Source organism: Notechis scutatus, chromosome 1 (genome assembly GCF_049901735.1).
Source record: "Notechis scutatus isolate UNSWTSFEM ecotype Mainland chromosome 1, rNotScu1.2, whole genome shotgun sequence".
In the NCBI taxonomy this organism is placed as follows: Eukaryota; Metazoa; Chordata; class Lepidosauria; order Squamata; family Elapidae; genus Notechis; species Notechis scutatus.
This window is the reverse complement of record NC_142009.1, coordinates 331,213,876-331,235,945: the sequence shown is the minus strand read 5'-3', so window position 1 is coordinate 331,235,945 and position 22,070 is coordinate 331,213,876. Positions and strand designations below refer to the sequence as shown.

Sequence of the window (22,070 nt, the reverse complement as noted above, 5' to 3'; positions counted from 1 at the left end):
CCTCTCTCTGTCTCTCTCCTCCCTCTGTCCCTCCCTCCCTCCTCTCTGTCTCTCTCTCCTCCTGTCTGTCTCTCTCCCTCTCTGTCTCTTCCTCTTTCTGTCTCTCCCCCTCCCTCTCTTCTCTCTCCCTCCTCCTCTCCTCTCTGTCCTCCCTCCCTCCCTGTCTGTCTCTCTCCCTCTCTGTCTATCTTCCTCTCTCTGTCTCTCTCCTCCCTCCCTCTGTCTCTCTCCCTCCTCCCTCCCTCCTCCCTCCTCTCTGTCTCTCTCTCCCTCCCTCTGTCTCTCTCTCTCCTCTCTCTCTCTTCCTCTTTTCTGTCTCTCCCTCCCTCCCTCTCTGTCTCTCTCCCCTCCCTGTCTGTCTCTCCCTCTCTGTCTATCTTCCTCTCTCTGTCTCTCTCCTCCCTCCTCTGTCTCTCTCCCTTCCCTCCCTCCCTCCCTCTGTCTATCTCTCTCTCTGTCTCTCTCCCTCCTCTCTCTCTCTCCCTCCCTCCTCCCTCTCTGTCTCTCTCCCTCTCTGTCTATCTTCTTCTTTTCTGTCTCTCTCCTTCCCTCCCTCCCTCCCTCTCTGTCTATCTTCCTCTCTCTGTCTCTCTCCCTCCCTCCCTCTGTCTCTCTCCCTCCCTCCCTCCCCCTCTGTCTATCTTCCTCTCTCTGTCTCTCTCCCTCCCCTCTCTCTCCCTCCCTCCCTCTGTCTCTCTCCCCCCTCCCTCCCTTCTGTCTATCTTCCTCTCTCTGTCTCTCTCCCTCCCTCTGTCTCTCTCCCCCTCCCTCCCTCCCTCCCTCTCTGTCTCTCTCTCCCTCCCTGTCTGTCTCTCTCCCTCTCTGACTCTGTCCCCCTCTCTCTCCCTCCCCTTCCCTCCCTCCTTCCCCCTCTCTGTCTCTGTCCCTCCCTCTTTGACTCTGTCCCCCTCCCTCCCTCCTTCCCTCTCTCTGGCTGAGTTCACACAACATGCTAAGCTCGGTTTGTTTTAATTGTTGGACTCTTTTAATGACATGGCATTTGATGCCCCTTTGAATAGTTTACGATTCAGGGGATTGACTGAGTTCAGAAAACACACTAAATGAGGTCCCAGATTAATCAGCCAAATTAAACATCGCTTTTGTGCTGCAATGGGCTTCTGCAAATTCAGTCCTGCGACAACTTCTAAAAAATCCCCTTCTTGTTTGTAGGAACAGGAATGGAGTTGCAAAAAGGAGGAATTACAGGTAGTCCTCGACTTACAACCAGTCCTCACATTTAAGACTGTTGCAGTGTCCCTGTGGTCATGTGATCAACATTCGCGCGCTGGCAACCAGCGTGCATTTTTGACAGTTGCAACGTTCCAGGATCCTATGGTTTCCATTTGTGAATCCGAAGTCGATGGCCGAATCTGGATGCATTTAACAACTGCAACAAAAAGGGTCATAAAAGTGGGTGTGACACACTTACCAACTATATTGCTTAGAGATGTAAATTCTAATCTCAGCTGTGGTCATAAATTGAAGACTAGTTCTAACTCTACCTTCCTTAATCTCAGTCTTCTGGATGTATGTAGGGGACTGGAGGTTAAAACATATAAAGAATGGTTGTAGGAATTGGGTATATTTAGTTAATGAAAAGAAGGATTAGGGGTGACATGATAGCAAAGCTGCCATAAAGCACCTGAAGGCAAGATGAGAAGCAATGTATGGAAAGTAATCAAGGAGAGAAGCAACCTAGAACTAAGAAATTTCCTGACAATTACAGCAATTAATCAGTGGAACAACTTGATTCCAGAAGTTTGTGAATGCTTCACCACTGGAAATTTTAAAGAAGAGACTGGATAACCATTTGTCTGAAATGGTATAGGGTTTCCTGCCTGAGCAAGGGGTTGGACTAGAAGACCTCCAAGGTCCCTTCCAACTCTGTCATTCCTTATTCAGGCTACAACTCCCAAATTGTTTATCGGTGTAGGGGATTCTGGAAAATGCAATTTGAACACACCTCAGATGTTAGTTGATAAGGGTGGCAGCTTAGCGTAGCGTAGCAAGAGGAACAGTGCTTTTCCTGGATTTTTACGCGAAGCAAAATTGTTGAGGATTAGCCAGAAGATGAATTACCGAATTTGCTTCTCCGTGCCGGATATCAATCATCTGTGCAGAGCAGGCATATATTCCCCTCATTTATCCCTCTGAGGATGTGCAGAGTGCCTCTGCTCGTTGAACTGCAGCTGTCGCCTCGGCTGCAGCCTTCGGTCGCACGATGCAAAGCCCCGAAAATTGTTAATTAGCAGAGCCGAGACGCAAATCGATGCGGAGGGTCAAATATTGTCAATTGATCGTCTCCTCCTTGTCTATGATTGATCAAACCCTGTCAAATACGAGGCCTAGGGTAGGCCTCGGCCTTGCCTTTTATAAAAAATAATTTAATTGCATTTGTCATTAAATCTTTGTGGGGCAGGGATGACGGAGGGGTGTGTGTGTGAGAGAGTGTGTAAAGGCCGGTCCAGCTGCTATTCCATTCTGGTCGGCCCCGTCGCCTATATTTCAGCCAAAAAAAAAAAAGCCGGAGAAGCTTTGGCTAAAAGAAGGGAAGGCTTCCAAGAGGGCGTTCTGTGGATGTGATTAAGGCCTCCCCTTCCTCCCCTCCCCACCATTTCTGCTCCCCTGGCAATTTGGGGCAGAAAACAAATGACTTCTTTCCAGCCCCGGCCTGTTGTTGGCGAAGCGAAGGGTCAATTCCAGACTGAATTAATCACATTGAAATTCCACAAATTAATGAAGTGGGAGATGTTTAAATGCTCTGTTTGGGCCGGTTGGGCCTCTTTCTTTCTTTTTGTTTCTTTCTCTCTCTCTCTCTCTCTTTTTCCCCCTCTTTTTAGCTTTTAAGTTAAGGTGGAATCGTTCGGAGCGCACAAAAGAGGCCTGGCCCGCCTGCCCGTCCGTCCGCAGACCCTCCGTGCTGAAGTCCCGTCCCCTGTCGTCGTCTCCCCCCGCTCCCCAAAACCTTTGTAGGGCATCTTGGCACCCTTCCAACGTTAACCGATACTTCCTGGTTTTCTTAATGAAAGCCACAGGAAAAAGAGAACCGGGGCCCTTTTCAGGGGCTAAAGCTTCCAAGCTGGAAAAGCGAGATGGGTCACCGTCCCCCGTCCCTGTCTCGCTCCGCTGCCTCCCGGCTTTTATGCCGGGACAATGGAATTTGGCTCCCTTGGCATCTCGGATGGAGGCTGGAGAGGGAGCGGGGGGGCGGGGGGCGCCATTGGCTTGAAAGGGATAAGCTCCCTTTGATGGAAACGGGGATTTGGGGAGGGCGGGAGGGAAGTTCAGAAGTCACAGCTGGTTGCTCATCTGTGAACGGAGAGGCCCTGCTCGTCGGGAGAAGGAGACGCCTCGCTTACACCCGGCCTGCTCGGCCGGGCGGAGCCACTTTGGGCTTTGCAGGAGACAGCGGCGAAAGTTGGCAGGGTGAATAATTTCACTGCATACTCTCCCTTTTTTTTTTAATCCTCTCAGGGCGTTCCAAATAATTGCAATAAATAGCCCAAGTTAAATACCTGTCAGGTCCGATTCGCCCCTCTGGCTGTCTTTTCCACCCTATCGTCTTGGAGCCCACCACTTCCCCGCCCGTTCTTCTCTTCCTCCTCCTCAGAAAGTTAGAAAGAAGGATCGGAACAGGCAGAGGTTAACTTTTCACAGTTGCTTCTCCTGCTCCCCTTCCACCACCACCCCCATGGGTGGGGGGGATTGTGGCCTCTGCACCCAAAGGGGCTTTGCTGAGGTCTGGGAAGAAACGCGGTTTTGGAGAATAGCGGATAATTGTTGCAGCATCCAAGCGAGTTTTGATGATTTGCAAGAGGTTGGGGGTTTGGGCTGCGAAATCTGGGCCTGGGTGATTTTAGCTGCATTTCTCAAGGTGGAATCTACTTGTTGGCAGGGTGGGAAACAAAAAGCCTTTGTGCAATGTGCAGTGCAATGTGTGTATGTGTTTGCTTATGTGTGATGGGGAACAATCATCTGAAATGTTCTGGAAGAGAGGGGGAAAGAGAAGAGGAGGAGGGGGAGGAAGAAGAAGAAGAAAAAGAAAAATGGAGGAGGAGGAAGAGGGGTGGGGAAGAAGAAAAAGGAGGAAGGAGAAGATGAAAGGAGGAAGAAGGGGGAAGAGGAGAAGGAGGAGGGAGGAGGAAGAAGAAGAGGAAAGAATGAGGGAAAAGGAAAAGAGGAAGAAAGGAGAAGGGGATGAGGAAGCAGCAGAAACAGAGGAAGGAGAAGGAGGAGAAGAAGAAAGGAGGAACAAGAAAAGGAGGAAGAGGAGATGGTATTTAAACCATGTGCAGAGTTTCAATTCAGGAGGACTTCTAGATCTTCAAAGAGGTGACAATTTTAGAAGTTGCTTTTTCCAAGCGTAGACATGTAAAAAGGGCCTGTGATTTCTCAGTGCCAACGAAAGGCTGCCGAATCCGATGTGTAATCATGGTAGTCATCACTCTCTTGCTTGTACAACAATGAGCCAAATAAAAATCTAACGGAAAATAACATATTCCTTCTCTCATGAGTGTGCACAAAATTCACCCAGTGGGAATAATTCTTTCAGCCCTTCTGTAACAGGTCAGTGTTATTCATCCCACTTTTGAAGGTGGGGAAAAGACGCAGCTGAAAGGGAGAGAAATTGTAAAGACTCTTGGTGATGGCAAAAAACGAGATTTGTGCAATCGAACTCTCTTCCCTTTGTGGAAATAGGGCATTGGCTAATTGGAGGATTTTTCAGAACAGCGAAACAGGTTGTGTGTTTGTTGCACTGGGACTATCCCTTGCTTGACATAGATACTTTATTTTAATCCTATCCTTTAAGGGCTATTTTCCAAAATGAGATGCAAATAAATCTGGTACTGTAATTACACACAATGAAACAACAACAATTTAACATTCCTAAGGGAAATCCTCAGCTCTCCGAAATGTCCTGAATTTTCTACTTGTGCAAAAAATACATTTTTTTTTTCCAAATGGGAAAGTAACAAGTGAGAACTCATAAATAGCTGCTATCTTTAATGTGTATGGGTGTGTAAATTCATTGGAAGTACAATCTCATTGTACACATGTACTCTGACAATAAAGGTAATAATAATTGGAAGTACCATTGCCTACAGAGTAGTGTGGTTGCATTAACAGAGGGATAGAATCAAGATCATTTGAAGTACTAGTATTACTTGATGAAGCCTTAGTAAGACCACACTTAGAATACTGCATCCAGTTTTGGTAACCATATTATAAAGAAGTTGTAGAGACTCTGGAAAGAGTGCAGAAAAGAGCAACAATCACGATTAGGGTGCTGGAGACTAAAACATATGAAGAACAATTGCAGGAATTGGGTATGTCTAGTTTAATGAAAAGAAGAACTAGGGGTGACGTGATAGCAGTGTATAGCCAGTATTTTGAAGGGTTACCACAAAGAAGAGGGGGTCAACCTATTTTCCAAAGCACCTGAAGGTAGAGCAAGAAGCAATGGATGGGAACTAATCAAGGAGAGAAGCAACCTAGAACTAAGGAGAAATTTCCTTGAGTTAGAACAATTAATCAGTGGAACAACTTGCCTCCAGAAGGTGCAGTTGCTCTAACTCTGGAGGATTTTAAGAAGAGACTGGACAGCCATTTGTCTGAAATGGGATAGGGTTTCCTTCTTGAGCAATGGTTGGACTAGACGACCTCTAAGGTCCCTTCCAACTCTGTTATTCTGTTATTTGTTACTAATTTACCATGTGCCACAGTCATGCCTCTTCCATTGCATCTGTACACAGGGACAGTGGCCTTTGGATATACTCTACAGGCAAGCATACATCCGTGGCTGTTTTAAGGATTTGTGAGTCCTCCAGAATTGGGTGGCTGTTAAATTGAACGAATGAATGGCTAGAAAAACATGAAGCTGAGTCCTAGCCCCGCCTTAGGCATGAAAGCTGGCTGGGTGATTTGGGCCAATCATCAGGTAACTGAGTTCTAGTCCCACCTTAGACATGAAAACCAGCTGGGTGATTTGGGCCAATCACCAGGAGACGGTGAGCTCTAGTCCCGCCTTAGCCATGAAAACTGAAGGCTTTGTGATTTTGGGTCAGTCCCTTCTCTCTCAGCCCAAACCCACCTCACAGGGTGGTTGTTGTGGGGAAAACAGGAGGAGAAAGGAATATTAGGCATGTCTGCCACTGAGTTCTTTATAAAAAATAGTTAAAAGTGGGATTAAAAAATCTAAAATAAAATAAATAAAATAACTAATGAATATTGGTGCTTAGGACAACACTAGTTTGAAGGAAGCCCCTCTCCCTTCCCTGGATTAAAACCACAGCTGGATTCTCGTTACACAATTAAAACTCTGTACTGTGACACCCCCAGTGTTGTAGGTTTCAATGCTTACGGCTTCACGTGAGGCAGATCCGTTTCTGCAGTTTGCTTCATTTGTGTCATGATTAAAATGACATGTCATTTACATCATTCCCAGAGTTTGGCGATCTGGGCATTGATGCAATCAATTAAAAATGGTGCAATGATGCGAACGCAGGAATTGGCACCAAGTTGGGTTCGGCAAATGTTGCAAATTGCCAGAAGAAAGTACAGTATCCTTCAAGTGTGGTTAATAACAAATGAATAACCAAATAATACCCCCTGCTGCAATCAACCGGTTAAAAATGAGGCTTCTTTGTATTTAAAATGGAATTTGGAAAAACAAGAATTCAAAATTAAAAACAGAACATCGTAAACAAAATAAAAATTGCCTGGCAGTTAAAATCCTGTTTGGGCAAATCTTGCCAGTTTGATCTGGTAGGTAGCTGACTGATATGGGCCTGCAGTAGTTAATGGTAAATTATTTTTTAATTATATTTTACTTTGGATAATAATACCTCAAACCCCACAGCTAAAGGTGCCCAAGGTGAGAGCGACAGATGTTAGCAGTTATAGTCTCTGTTCTCTCTCTCTCTCTCTTCTTTCTCTCTTTCTCTCTCTCTCTCTCTCTTTCTTTCTTTCTTTCTTTCTTTCTTTCTTTCTTTCTTTCTTTCTTTCTTTCTTTCTTTTTCATTCTCTCTCTCTCTCTCTGTGTGTCTTTCTCTCTCTTAGATTGCTGGCAAAGTCTACCATCCCTTTACTTCTGCTCTCTGCTTTCCATCTTTTTGGTTATCATATTGATGTATCATTCATCTTGTGTTCCTTTGTCATTGCTTATTTTACTTTATTGTTCCATTATTTTACTTCTCTTCTATTTGCACTCCTTTCCTGTTCTTTCTTTTTCTTATTGTAAGCCTCCTAGAGTAGTCTCAGAGTGGCAAATAAATAACCAATAAATAAAATATGCTACCCGCCTTGCTGTCCAAAGCAACTATGGGCAGCTTAACTATGTAGTAAAAATAGAAATATATTCGCATCGTGGTTTGCCCAAAGCAGGATATTGATGGGATATCTATTTCATGAGCCTTCCCTTTTCAAGAGCTCCCTTGTACTACATATATGGTAAATATTGTAATGGCAGTTGTGCTCTACAGCGGGCAGGACTATATGTATGAAAACAGGCAAGCACAATCAAAGCTCTGTTTTTGTATATGTGTTGACATTGTATGCAGGTACAGAGTCACATAAAGATAGTCCTCGATTTACTTAGTTCAAAGTTACAACGGCACTGAAAAAAGTAACTTACGATTATTTTTCACATGACCTTTGTAGCATCCCCGTGATCATGTGGTCAAAATTTAGATGCTTGGCGACCGACTCATACGTATGACCGCTGCTGCGTTCCAAGGTCATGTGATCCCATTTTGTGACCTTCTGACCAGTGAATGGGGAAACCGGATTCATTTAAAAGCTGTGTTATAAACTGATCAACTGCGATGATTCACTTATCAACTGGGTCAAGGAAGGTCGTAAAATGGGGCAAGAGTCACTTAACAAATGTCTCACTTAACAACAGAAACGTTGGGTTCAATTGTTGTAAGTCTACCTACTGTATATATGAAATGGGCGGCTGTAGAAATCATATAAATTACTAAAGGCACACAATTTTTATTATACAGCTGCAGCCATTCTTCTTGGCACACAAACATGCACACACACACACACACGCACACACACACATACTGGATGATGCCATATTGTAACCCTATTAAGCAGGTCCTAGAGATATAACTAGAGACATTTTTTTTAATCCCCAGCCAAATGCCTATAGAGATGATATAATATAGAACTTGGGTTAATCCACATAACTCTGCATGACTTTGGGAGACAGGGCAAGGAGAACCACGATGAATGGTTGCAGGAAGTGGGCCTGGCTAGTCTGGTGAAGAGAAGGACCAGGGGAGACACAATAGCAGCCTTCCAATATTTCAGGAGCTTGCCACAGAGAGGAAGGGGTCAAGCTAATTTCCAAGGCACCCGAAGGCCAGACAAGGAATAATGGATGGAAACTGAACAAGGAGAGATTGTAATAGATGGTATTCAGCAGGTTCTGGAGCAGTTCTGGAAAACCGGTAGCAGAAATTTTGAGTAGTTTGGAGAACCGGCAAATCCCACCTTTGCCTCCCGAGTCCCAGCTAATGGGCTGGGTCTTCTTTGGTTGCCCTGCACAGGAGAACGGAGCTGGAAAGCAGGTTAGTGGGGTGGGGAGGGAATGTGGATTTTGCAGTAACCTTCCCCTGCCACGCCCACAGAACCAGTAGTAAAAAAAATTGAACCCCACCACTGCACTAAGGTTTTAAGAGATTGATCTGCCATTTGTCAGAAATGGTGTAGGGTCTCCTGCTGGGCGGGGGGCTGGACTAGAAGACCTCCAGGGTCCCTTCCAACTGTGTCAGTCTGTCAATCTGTTAAACCAATCAAGGGAACAGTCAGATAAAAGGTGGCTTAGCCGTCAGCAGGAATGTGAACAGGGCAACAGAATGGGACGTCTCGCTGCAGCCACGGCCAACTTGCCACAGGACAACTCGCCACGGGACAATTTAACAATTCAAATTAATTGTTTAAAATAAATAAAAAAAATATTTAAATTTTTATCCTTCACATTTCATTCTGTCCCTCCTTCTGTGCCCTTTCTTTGATGATTCTATTCCACCATTTCTTTGGTATTAGTGTAACTCTTCTCCCTCAACGAGTTGTTCCAAAGCAAGATGGCTATGGTGAAATGTCAAAGACTCGCAGGGCAAGCAGTTCAGAAGGAATCCTCCCTATTTTCTTATCTTATAACTCTGATGGAGGGGCCATGTACTTTCAGACTTGCAAAAAAAAATTTTTTAAAACAAATTTTATTGATTTTACAATTAAAAACAAATCAACAACATATACACGAATAGAAGAGCAAAAAGAAAAAAGAAAAAGGAAAAGAAAAAAGAAAGGAGAAAAAAAAGAAAAAGAAAGGAAAAATAAACACTTAAAAACATTCTCATTTTCGACAGTTTGTAAGATCTTTTCTCTTCTTGACTTATGCCATATACGCACATCTCATCCATATATATGTCATATAGATTTGTCCTATTCTTCTTTACCTTACAATATAAAGTCTATCTTTGATCTAACCATTTATACCAGCAATTCCAATTGTTAAAATATATTGAAGAATCTTTATTTTTTAAGGCTAGAGTTAGTTTGTCCATTTCTGCACAAGATTTTTTGGATGATCATCTGTTCTGTAGGTATGTTAGGTAGTTTCCAACATTGAGCAAACGCTAGTCTGGCCGCTGTTAATATGTTTATTGTTATGTTGGAAATGTAAAAGAATAGATGGAACCTTTTTTCATATGTGGTGGTCTTGTAAAGAAACCCAAAAATACTGGCAGAGAATTAGAAAATGGCTAGAAGATATAACAAAAGAACAGATTGAGTATAAACCAGAGTCCTTCCTGTTAGGGATTTTCGATAAACAGCTACCTAAATAAGTGAAGTACATAACAGACTTGCAAAATTCTGATAATGCAGGCAATCCACGACTTACCATCCCAGCATTTCTGTTGCTAAGTGAGCCATTTGTTAAGTGACTTTTGCCCCATTTTACAATCTTTCTTGCCACAGTTATGAAACAAACCACTGTCATTTGTTAAGTTAATATCACAGTTGTTAAGTGAATCTGGCTTCTCCATTGACTTTGCTTGTCGGAAGGTCGCACAATAGCGATAGCAATAGCACTTAGACTTATATACCGCTTCACAATGCTTTACAGCCCTCTCTAAGCAGTTTACAAAGTCAGCCTCTTGCCCCCACCAATCTGAATTTTTATCACGTGACCATGGGGACGCTGCAACGGTCATTATAGCAATAGCACTTATATACAGCTATGTAGTAGTTTACAGCCCTCTCTAACCAGTTTACAGAGTCAGCCTACGGCCTCCAACAATCTGGGTCCTCGTTTTACCCACCTCGGAAGGATGGAAGGCTGAGTCAACCTTGAGCCTGGTGAGATTTGAACTGCCAAATTGCAGGCAGCCGGCAGTTCAGCAGAAGTAGCCTGCAGTACTGCACTCTAACCACTGCGCCACCGAGGCTCTCATGAAGAATGGTCCAAAGTCATTTTTTCCAGTGACGTTGTAACTTTGAACAGTTACTAAATGAACTGTTGTAAGTTGAGGACTACCTGTACAGTGGTGGGATTCAAAGTTTTTTAACTAACGGTTCTGTGGGCATGGCTTGGTGGGCGTGGCAGGGGAAGGATACTGTAAAATCTCCAGTCAGAAGGTGGTATTTGCTGGTTCTTCGAACTACTCAAAATTTCCGCTACCGGTTCTCCAGAACTGGTCAGAACCTGCTGAATACCCACCTCTGTACCTGTATAACCTTACAATAAAAGTAGAATTTATTCATTGTTCATTTGATTCACAAATTTGTCTTCTCAGGTGTTTCTGGGGACCTCCCCAGCATGCAACCTGTGGACAAACGCACAGCTCTTTTCCCAAATTGATGTTTTGCAGATATTTCGGATCTGCAGCTCCATGGCGGATCTGAATGCTGAAACCAACTGATGCCATCAAGTTAGAGAAAGTGGGCCTAATGCAGGGAACTTTACGCCTCTTGGACTTCAACTCCTAGAATTCTGGGAGTTAATGTCTACAAGTCCTAAAGTTTTGCTATAATTGCCCATCCCTGGCCTAAATATATAGGTTGCATCATGTTTTGGTTTCTCCTAGCTCACCATCTCCCGCCATTTTTAAAATTATTCTCCTGGGTGGTTCTGCTTTCTCGTCTCTTTCTCCTTGTCCAAAATCTGCTCGCGGTTCCGGAGCGGATGACTTCACCTGATTTTGATCAAAGTCGGGTTTTTGGGTGAGGGGGCCACGTGGTATGTTGCGGTTTTGAAGACAGTCCTGGAGTACCATAGCTGGAGGAGGGGGGACAGCATAGAAAAGCTGTTTTGCTGATGGGAGCATCTGGCTTCAATTGGAACTTAGGTTACAAGTGTGTGTTTGTGCGTGTGTTTGTGTGTGTTGAGGCGGAAGGATGATTGTTTTAAGGGCCTGAGCAAGACTTACTGGGCTCCCGTCTCCAATCAAGCCCGAAAGCTCTTCGTTCCTTTGATGTAATAAGCTAACTTTGCATTCTTAGGATATGGGACCCAGATTAAGGTTTGCACAACACAGGAAAACCACCAGAAAAACAGAAAAATTTCTGATGCTAAGTCAGGCTGTTGTTAAGCGAGCTTTGCCCCATCTTACTATCTTTCTTGCCACCATTGTTAACTGCAGGTGTTAAGTTAGTACCACGGTTGTAAAGTGAATCTGGTTTCCCCATTGACTTTGCTTGTCAGAAGGTCGCAAAAGGGGAATCCCATGACCCCGGAACACTGCAACCGTCATAAAGATGAGTCAGTTGCCAAGGAGCTGAATTTTAATCACATGACCTTGGGATTGCTGCAACGGCCGTTAAGAGTGAAAAATGGTCATAAGTCACAATTTCCAGGACTGTTGTAAATCTGAACGGCCGCTAAATGAATTGTTATAAGTCGAAGGCTAACCTCCTTGATTTCATTCCAAGTCTTAACATAATTATTCTGGAATAACATACCATTTGCATTCATCACAGTATTTCACTTTTTTCTCAGTCTTAAAACCAGTTTTTCACCCTATCAATTTCATTTGTTCTTCCATATTCATATTTGTTGTGAATCCTTTGTCTTGTGTTGATTAAATGTAAAACCAGTGGACATCCCCCAGATCTTTGAGTTTTTCTCCCTTAACATTTTATTCCTTCCAGAGGATCTTTCTAAAATTCTCATCAGGTTCTCAGCAAAGGCCCATAACTTATATGTTTCTCTTTTAATCTTCACTACAGCAATTTTCTCCTCTCGTTTTATATCTCTGTTCAATATTTCTTAAGTTAAAACAAATAGCAACATTGAGAAAGGGAATTTTGTTTGGTTCCTTCCTCTATCTCACAGGGCTTGGTTAATTCCCCATTCACAATTATCGGTGCCTTTTGTGAGCTATAAATCGATTTACTCATTTAATAACATTCCTACCAAAGTCCATATCTTCCATATTTCCCCCCCTTAAAGACCAGTTCAAATTGTCAGAGGCAATTTGCTCCCACTGCATCAGTGTGTTCTCTTCATTTCTTTCTTGGGGTGACAGAATCACCCCAAACTGTGGTCCTGAATATTTGCTCTAGAGGTCAAGGGACACCCATGATGCATTTTCTTGATCTTTTTCAGCCGGCAAAGAAGGAAAAAATGGTATATTGGTACACACAGAGGTTCCCTTCCACAGTGTTGTTCAATGAGGAAAGTATGTGAGTAGGAGTGAGGAGTCCTGAGTTCTAGTCTTACCTTAACCCCAGAAGCTCATTGGCTGACTTTGGGCCAGCTCCTCCTTCTCAGCCCAAGAGCCAATCAGGAGTGGTGGGGAAAGGCATGGCTAGGAGTAGGCTGACCCAGGTTCTAGACACCCCCTGAGACACAGAAGCTTATTGGCTGACTTTGGGCCAGCCCCTCAGCCTAAGAACCAATCAGGTTTAGTAGAGAAGGGGCTGGACCATAATTGGGGAGACCCAGGTTCTAATCCTCCCTTTTATCCACAAAAGCTCATTGGCTGACTTTAGACCAGTCCCTCTCTCTCAGTCCAAGAGCCAATCATGTGCATCAGGCGAAATACTGAACTAGGAGAGGGAAGACCCAAGTTTTAATCCTTCCTCAGCCATTGAAGCTTATTGACTAACTTTGGGCCAGCCCCTCCCTCTCAGTCCAAAAGCCAATCAGCTGTAGTGGGGAAGAGTTTGGAGTTAGGAGAGTGGAATCTGGGTTCTAGTCTTCCCACAGCCACAGGGGCTTTGTTTGCTGTTTGAATTGCAACCCAATTCCTCCTTAGGAAGGTTCTTTAGCAAGCGGTTCCAATTTCACTCTCTCAGAATAAACAGCAATTTCCAAAAATAACCCTGGAGTTTCGGAAATTTTGCCAGATTCCTAGTTGGTTGTCATCATTTGCCTGCCCCATGAAATGAGGCCTATGCAGCTTAGAAAGTATTTATTTGTTCAAATGCCTTGTCAAAACTCACCCTTTGGAAACTAGCTGGGAAAATAAAACCCCAAACTTAAATCAGGAATGCCTTTAATTTAGAAATTAATGGTTGGATGGTGGGGAATGGAAGGATTTATATTCCTTGGAGACAGCTGGTCATTTGCATTCTTGTAGAGAGTCATTGAGGTCACCTGGAGGTTGACTCTGAGACACCCCCAAGTAGCCTCAATGACTCTCTAAAAAGAATGCAAATGACTAGCTCTCCGCAAGGAGTATAAATCCTTTCATTCTCCATCATCCAGTCAGAGCTGAAGAAGCTTCTTGGATGAGAAGTAAAACGTCTTCAAGAAAAAACCAGGAAGTTGCCTCTTGAAAAAAGACCTTTGGGACAGCTATGACCTGGATGACTGAGAATCTCCGTAGACATTACCTCTAAGGTAAACATAAAACTGTCAAATGTTGTAAGTTGCCTCCAGCTTTCCAGCTGGTCAGATATGTTCAGCATTTGAATGAACGATCAAGCATTTGAATAAATCAAATATTTTTAGACGCAAGGGAGAAAAACACTCCAGTGGATTTTTTTTTTCAATAAACCATCTTTTTACATTTTTCATAACATAAACTGTTAGGATGGCTAGAAATTCCTTTGTCCAGAAAAACTGTCCTGTTTTATATCAGAGAATACACTTCAAAGAGAAGCCATAATTTTTGGCTGGTGAGCAAAATTGGGAGTTTGGAGCCAGAGCCGCGGGCACGCTCACAAAATGGCTGCTATGGGGAGCTTTATAAACTAGGCAATACCACCCCCTCATGGTCTTTCTTTGTCTTCATTCCCTCCCCCAAAACCTTCCCCAAAGTCTGCTTGGTACATTTCTAGACAAAGCCCTAGGCTGTAGTTATTTTATTTTCTAAAAATACAATAAAATGACTGTGGGGCCTTTGTGGAACTCAAGGGCATTTCTGTAAATGAAGATGTTGCTAGAGGCTCCTCAGCATTCAATTTGCATGTAAGTGTTCCTTTCATATTTTTTCTTCTTCTTAAAGTAATGAAAATCATCTTCAAAATATTAAAAACAGGTGGATGAGGCGGGACTTCGATTGTTCACATTCTGGCACCAACTTGATCCAACAGTCTTTGCCCAAACAGCCTGGTACAGCTGTTTCTGGGGCCAGGTGATCATAACAGATAACAGATAATCAGAGTTGGAAGGGACCTTGTAGGTCATCTAGTCCAACCCCTGCCCAAGCAGGAGACTGTACACCATTTCTGACAGATGTCAATACAGTCTCTTCTTGAAAGCTTTCAGTGATGAAGCTCCCACAACTTCCAAGGGCCAGCTGTTCCATGGGTTGATTGTTCTCACTGAGAAAGTTCCTCCTTATTTCCAGGTTGAATCTCTCCTTGTTCAGTTTCCATCCATTATTCCTTGTCTGGCCTTCGGGTGCCTTGGAAAATAGCTTGACCCACTCCTCTGTGTGGCAGCCCCTCAAATATTGGAAGACTGCTACCATGTCTCCCCTGGTCCTACTCTTCTAGCCAAGTCCAGTTCCTGCAACCGTTCTTCATATGTTTCAGCCTCCAGTCCCCTAATCATCCTGGTTGCTCTTCTCTGCACTTTTTCTAGAGTCTCAACATCTTTTTTATAATGTGGTGACCAAAACTGGATGCAGTACTCTAGGTGTGGTCTTACTAAGGCTTTGTAGGGTGGTATTAGTACCTCACTTGATCTTGATTGTATCCCTCTGTTAATGCATGTTGCACACATGGCATTATTCCACAAATAATACGATGAGTGTGATTTGCACTGGGTCGTCATGACGGATGTAAAGGTAGTTCTCAACTTACGACTAGAATTGAGCCTGGAGTTAGTGTTTGTAAGTGATGGCAGTCATTAAGCAGGCCTATCATATGGCCGTGCCTGATTTTACAATCTTTTTTGTGGCGGTCGTGAAGTGAACGCTGCTTCCATTGAATACCTCCAGTACAGGTAGTCCTCAACTTACAACAGTTCACTTAGTGACCGTTTGAAGTTACAAGAGCACTGAAAAAAGTGACTTTTAACCCTTTTTCACAGTTCACAACCTATGCAGCGATCCCCTTTTGCGAACTTCTGACAAGCAAAGTTAATGGGGCAGCCAGGTTCACTTAACAACAAGAAGGAGAAAGGAAGAGAGGAAGAGAGAGAGAGGAGATGAGAGAGAGAGGAAGAGAGAGAGAGAAGGAGAGGAGAGAGAAAGGAAGAGAGAGAGAGAGCACCTCAAATCAAATGTTTATTGTCAATGCACAACATGTATACAGTGAAATTGAAAATTTCAGCAGGTCATCTTGAAATATTCTTAAAAGATGAGGAGCTAGACAGAATCTGACTCAAACTAGGGCAGTGATGGTGAACCTTTTTGTTGTGGTGTGCCAAAAGTGTGCGTGCCAGCACCCACAATGCAATGCGCCCCACCCCCTCTGGTACCGGAAGTGCCGAAACGGGCCTGTTTTTCGGCCTCCAAAGGCTGCAGAGGCTTCCCTCAAGCCCCCGGGAGGGCGAAAATGGCCTCCCCCTGGGCTCCAGAGGCTGAAAAAAGGCACTTCCGGTATTTCCGGAAGACCTGTTTTTCAACCTCCCGAGGCTGCAGAGGCTCCCTTTGAGCCTCCGGGAGGGCGAAAACGGCCTCAAACGAGCTGAAAATCAGCTGGGAGGCATGCACATGCGCAGTACAGGTAAATTCGATGGGGGCTCGCGTGCCCGCACAAATGGCTCTGCGTGCCACACCTGTGGCACGCATGCTACAGGTTTGCCATCACGGAGCTAGGGCCTTTTTCTGTGTGTAGCAACTCATGTTGACATGTTTTTTTCCTCTTCTGAGAAAATTTAAAACATGGTTTTTGTTCTTAGGGCTGGAGATCCTGTGGTTTATCTTCAGTTAGGACGATTATTTCTTTCTCTGTTTCTTTGGTTGTGCAGTCTGTCCTAGGTAGAATAGCTACACACACGTGCCATGCTTTTTTCAAAATTGGAGGTGGAAAAAAAAAAAAAAAGCAGAATTGGGTTGAATTTATAATGTATCATGATTGATGATTGATTGATTTTTAAGTTTGGTAATTTTAAGACATGTGGAGTTCGGCTTCCAGAATTCTCCAGCCGGTATGTTGCTAAAAAAGTTGTTAAACTTGAGAAACACTGAGATAGATAGAATTTAGGAAGTCTGCTTAATAGTTTCCTTGTTTTTCCAATTTTTGTCTGTATATGTAGATTGATAAATTTGGGCTGACTGTGACTATAATCAGAGTCACTCAGGAAATCAAGAAGCAACCGTTTCTAATCTTAAAAACAATATTATGCACCATGATTTCCTATGAGATAGCTTTTCGAGACAATGAAAAATTCCAATCAAGCACAGAAACCTATTTTTTCTTATTAGGTTCTGTCCGTACATATATACCTTTGCAAATAATATCAGTTATCAATTTATTTTGGTTATTACAGCCTCCTATCCCTACCCAAAGACTCTGAGTGGGTTACAGCACAATAACACAATTACTTTTCTTTAGAAAAGTAGAAAAGTAATAATACTGGTAGTCTTCGGCTTATAACCATTTATTTAGTGACTGTTCAAAGTTACAATACCACTGAAAACTGTGACTTACAATCAATCCTTGCACTTACAACCACAATCACCCCCACAGTCACATGATCAAAAATGTTGACACTTTGCAAATTATATGTATCTACATTGTCAATGAGGGAAATAGGATTCGTTTAACAACTGCGTGATTCATTTAATAAGTGCAGTGTTTCATTTAACAACATGGAAATTCTGGTCTCAACTTTGGTTATGTTAAGAGCCAAACGTTGGTCAAAAATCAATCAACTTTCACCAAAATAACACTTAATTCTGATGAATAGTTCAGTGAAATCAAACTGTCTCCAGCAATCTTGGGTGCTATGAGGGAGGGGCTTTCCAAAATCTGGGGGCCACCACAGAGGAGGCCCACAGGCAATCCTTGACTTACTTCATTTAGTGACCATTCAAAGTTATAACGGCACTGAAAAAGTGACTTATGTCTGTTGTTCACACTTACGACCCTTGCGGCATCCCTATGGGTCACGTGATCAAAATTCAAATGCTTAGCTACTGACTCATATTTATGACGGCTGCAGTGTGCCGGGGTCACGTGATCCCCTTTTGCGTTCTTCTGACAAAGTCAATGGGGAAGCCAGATTCACTTAAAAACTGTGTTACTAACTTAATAACTGCAGTGACTCACTACATCCAGGAAGGTTGTAAAATGAGGCAAAACTCACTTAACAACTGTCTTGGTTAGCAAAGAAAATGTTGGGTTCCATCGTGATTGCCCGTGCCATTATACCCCGGAGCAATGTTTCTCAACCTCGGTCACTTTAAGAGGAGTAGATTTCAACTCCTAGAATTCCCACGGCTGGCTGGGGAATTCTGGGACTTGAAGTCCACACGTCGCCAAGGTTGAGAAAGACTGCTCTAGCCCAGGGGTGTCAAAATCTATTTCATTGAGGGCCACATCAGGGTTGTGTTTGACCTCAGGGGGCCGGGGTCGGCGTGGCCAGGTCAATGTCACTCGTGTCGGGGGCGCTTGTGGTGGCGCAAATGCTCTGCTAGCAAAAACAGGCTCCCAAACTCCGTTTTCATTGGCAGAGGGTTGCAGAAGTCTGTCGTGCCAAAAACGGAGTTTGAGAGCCCATTTTTGCCATGGGCCAGATCCAGCCCATGGCAGTGGTGGGATTCAAATTTTTTTACTACCGGTTCTGTGGGCATGGCTTGGTAGGCGTGGCATGGCTTAGTGGGCGTGGCAGGGGAAGGATACTGCAAAATCCCCCTTTCCTTCCCACCCCACTAACCTGCTTTCCAGCTCTATTCTCCTGTGCAGGGCAACAAAAGAAGACCCAGCCAATCAGCTGGGGCTCAGTGGGAGGCAGAGAATAGATGGGGGCGGACGGGGCCAGTCAGAGGTGGGATTTGCCGGTTCTCCGAACTACTCAGAATTTCCGCTACCGGTTCTCCCGAACTGAATACCACCTCTGGCCCACGGGCCTTGAGTTCGACACCCCTGCTCTAGACCAATCCTAAATCATTTCCAGAGTCTGCATTGCAGGAACCTAGCCAGGGGAAGTGATCGGCATGAGTTTATTTATTTATTTAAGGATTGATATGACCACTGATCTTAAGCAACTCTTGAGTTAGCCGTTGCCAAGTCCAGATGGGGCTGCAAGTGGCACATCAGCTAAAAACTGGGCAAATGGCCCCTGGCCATGACCTTCCGCTATTCAAGCAGCCGCTTTGAGGATTCCCAAGATACTAACTCCTTCAGGCAGAACATGACTCTGCTCCGAGTGGCGATTGAAACGGATATTCCTGAACGGTCACTGATTGTTCTGGCACTTCAACATTGGAGGGATTTAATCTGACTTTATTTTGCCCCATCCAGATTCTGATAGCCTCCCAAGATTTCTGGCTTGGACTGGAATGGTAAAGGACCGCTTGAGGTATACAGCCGATTGGTGGCACTTCACCGTTGGGCTGATAGATGATCTCTAATGGTTTCCTATGGTGTTGGGATTCTTTGACGGTGGAATTGAAAGGAGTTGTTTCTGAAATATTGCGGAAGAAGGGCTGGGCATTTTTGTGGCACTAAGAAGCAATTATGTGGACCCAGATTGTGGGGGCCAATATGCTGACTCTGTAAACTGCTTAGAGAGGGCTGTAAAGGCACTGTGAAGTAGTATATAGGTCTAAGTGTTATTGCTGTTACTAATGTAGGTTCTCTCCACGAAACCAAGGCTGACTTGCATAAAATATAGAACAGAGTAACAAAGTTGGAAGGAAAGCCCACAACATCTGAGACAAATAGTTCTCTTCTTAAAACCTTCATTGTTGGAGTATCTATAACTTCTGGAGGCCAGTCATTCCACTGGTTATTATCCACTGGTTAAATAATTATCTATTATTCTGTTCACTCTGTCAGGAAATTTTTCCTTAGTTCTAGGTTGCTTCTTTCCTTGATACGTTTCCATCCGTTGCTTCTTGTCCTGCCTTCAGGTGCTCTGGAGAATAGCTTGACCCCCTTCTCTTCTTTGGGGCAGCCTCTTAGGTATTGGAAGACCGCTATCACTAAACGAACTGTTGTAAGTCGAGGACTGCCTGTGCTTAAGTACCATGAAAGCAGGATTATTTTCCTCTTTCTTTCTCGAGCTTTCTACTTTCCCAGCACTGTTTTGGTCACTTTCCCTCCTTTAATGGCTCCTCCACTCGTCCATCAACCCCTCATCAGAGATGTCACAATGAAGAGGATGACCTCATAAGTCAGTCTATCCAGAGTTGGCTGAGCGGGTGACATCACTCGAGGCAAGATGACATCATCCAACCAGGAAGGGAGGACAGCAAATTGATAGGAGGAAGGGGAGTGGCTTCAGTCGGCAGCCAATCAGCTTTGGTCGTGCGATGACATCACTGCGGGACTATGAAGTACAGTTCATAGAGCAGAGGTCTCCAAACTTGGCAACTTTAAGACTTGTGGACTTCAACTCCCAGAATTCAGCCGTTAAGTCTAAGCACTCAAGTGACTGGAAATAATTTTCTAGTCTTTTTCACGGCGTTTGTTTAAGTTTAGGGACCCCTGTCATAGAGTGACACTGAATGGTGTGTCAAATAATGGAGTCATGTCAGCTCAACAGGCTCCCCTTTCCCCGCCAAACCCCCCCCCTCTCTTTTTTTTTTTACATCCACCCATCTATTTATTTAAACTGGCGGATAATGAATCCCATACTTGTGTAGTGGAATGGTGGAGCGCCACAGCGATGGATAATTTGACTGCTAAATTATTGCAAAAGAAAAAGAAAAAGAAAAAAGCCGTATAGTTTTTCTGCAAATTCCCTCTTCTCGCTAGTTGGCATGTATCCTTCGGGCTGTCTGCGATTGGCAGCTGCTTCAGAGCGGTGCTGTTCTTTTTCTCTCTTTCTCTCCCGTTTAAACTCCCCTATTTTGCTTGAAGAAAAGTGTGCGAAGGGAGGGGGGGAGTGTTTTTTTGGTGGTGGGGTGGGGGGAGAGGAAGGCCCATTTTAACCTTCTGCCTGGAACCAATTAAAAAGGTCTTTCCACCCAGATGAAAGTGCTCGGGTACTTTTGTCGGGAGCAAACGGGAGGAAGAAAGGAAGAGGAAGAGCTTTTGAAGCCAGAGAAAAAGCTGCGGTCCGTTGGGAACCTGCGGGGCTTTTGAAAGCTCAGTTTAGCTTCCCCACACACACACACCCCGCTCCACCTTTTCCTTTCTCAAACCCTAAATAATTTTTTAAATAGCCAAATTAAAGGCCAAACCCCCCCCCCTCGCCTCTCTTTGCTTGCAAGTTAGCAAACTTGGAAGATCAACCTTGCCGGTGATATTCCGTGGGGAATCCGGGAAGGGAGGCCAGGGGGTGTGTCTGGGGTGGGGAGACAGGGTGTGTGTGTGTTGTGGGGTGGGGAGGCTTGGAAGGTGGTTTTTGGGAGAGTCACCCCATTCCTGGAGGCCTGGAACACTTTAGGGAGGGCTAAACAATCAGTGAATATCGTGTTCATGACTCGCTTGGAATGATGTTCCAGAAATCCCAAAGCAAAGGAGGTTGGAAGAGAATATAATAAAATAGAGAATAAAATTCTTTATTGGCCAAGTGTGATTCGACACACAAGGAATTTGTCTTGGTGCAAATGCTCTCAGGGTACATAAAAAGAGAAGATACATTTGTCAAGAGTCAAGAATCATAGGGTACAACACTTAATGATAGTCATAGGGTACAATAAGCAATCAAAATCATACTAGGAAACAGTCAATATAAATCGTAAGGATACAAGCGACAAAGTTACAGTCCTACAATCACAAGTGGGAGGGGGTGGGCGATAAGGAGTGATGGTAAGATTAACAGTAATCGTAGTGCAGACTTTGTAAATAGTTGGACAGTCAGTGTTGAGGGAATTATTTGTTTAGCAGAGTGATGGCGTTTGGGAAAAAACTGCCCTTGTGTCTAGTTGTTCCTGGTGTGCAGGGCTCTATAGTGTCATTTTGAGGGAAGGAATTGAAACAGTTTATGTCCGAGAGGTTGAGGGGTTGAAGAGAAAGACAGTTGAAGCCCCTTCCCCATTAGGGTAAAACTGAGACAAATTATTTGATTCCTATCCTGCCTGGGTCTTTGGGATGAAGAATGAAAGGTGATGCGTTGGGAAAAGGGCAGATTGGAACACAGAACTTAGAACATCATCAGAATTGGAAGGGACCTTGGAGGTCTTCTAGTCCAACCCCTTGCTCAAGCAGGAGACCCTATACAATTTCAGACAAATGGATGTCCAATCTCTTCTTAAAAACCTCCAGTGTTGGAACACCCGCAACTTCTGGAGGCAAATTGTTCCACTGATTAATTGTTCTAACTGTCAGGAAATCTCTCCTTAGTTCTAGGTTGCTTCTCTCCTTGATTAGTTTCCACCCATTGCTCCTTTTCAGATGCTTTGGAAAATAGCTTGACTCCCTCTTCTTTGTGGCAACCATTCAAATATTGTAACACTGCTATCGTGTCATCCCTGGTCCTTCTTTTCATTAGAGTAGACATACCCAGTTCCAGCAACTGGTTTTTTGGTATGTTTTAGCCTCCA

The 22,070-nt window shown here is 44.1% G+C and overlaps 1 protein-coding gene and 2 long non-coding RNA genes across 3 annotated transcripts in view; 2 read left to right on the top strand and 1 right to left on the bottom strand.

The window, feature by feature from the left end:
* LOC148133542 (uncharacterized) overlaps positions 1–22,070 on the top strand; it is a 726,392-nt gene that overhangs the window by 401,228 nt on the left and 303,094 nt on the right. The window lies entirely within an intron of this gene.
* Positions 1–22,070, top strand: part of EFNA2 (ephrin A2) — a 285,035-nt gene that overhangs the window by 91,211 nt on the left and 171,754 nt on the right. The gene's annotated exons all lie outside the window — the stretch shown is intronic.
* Positions 990–3,588, bottom strand: LOC148133545 (uncharacterized). The gene is made up of 3 exons (XR_015746971.1): positions 3,516–3,588; positions 1,320–1,387; positions 990–1,285 (listed from the first exon to the last, which is right to left on the bottom strand). It is a non-coding gene; the product is annotated as an uncharacterized LOC148133545 (long non-coding RNA).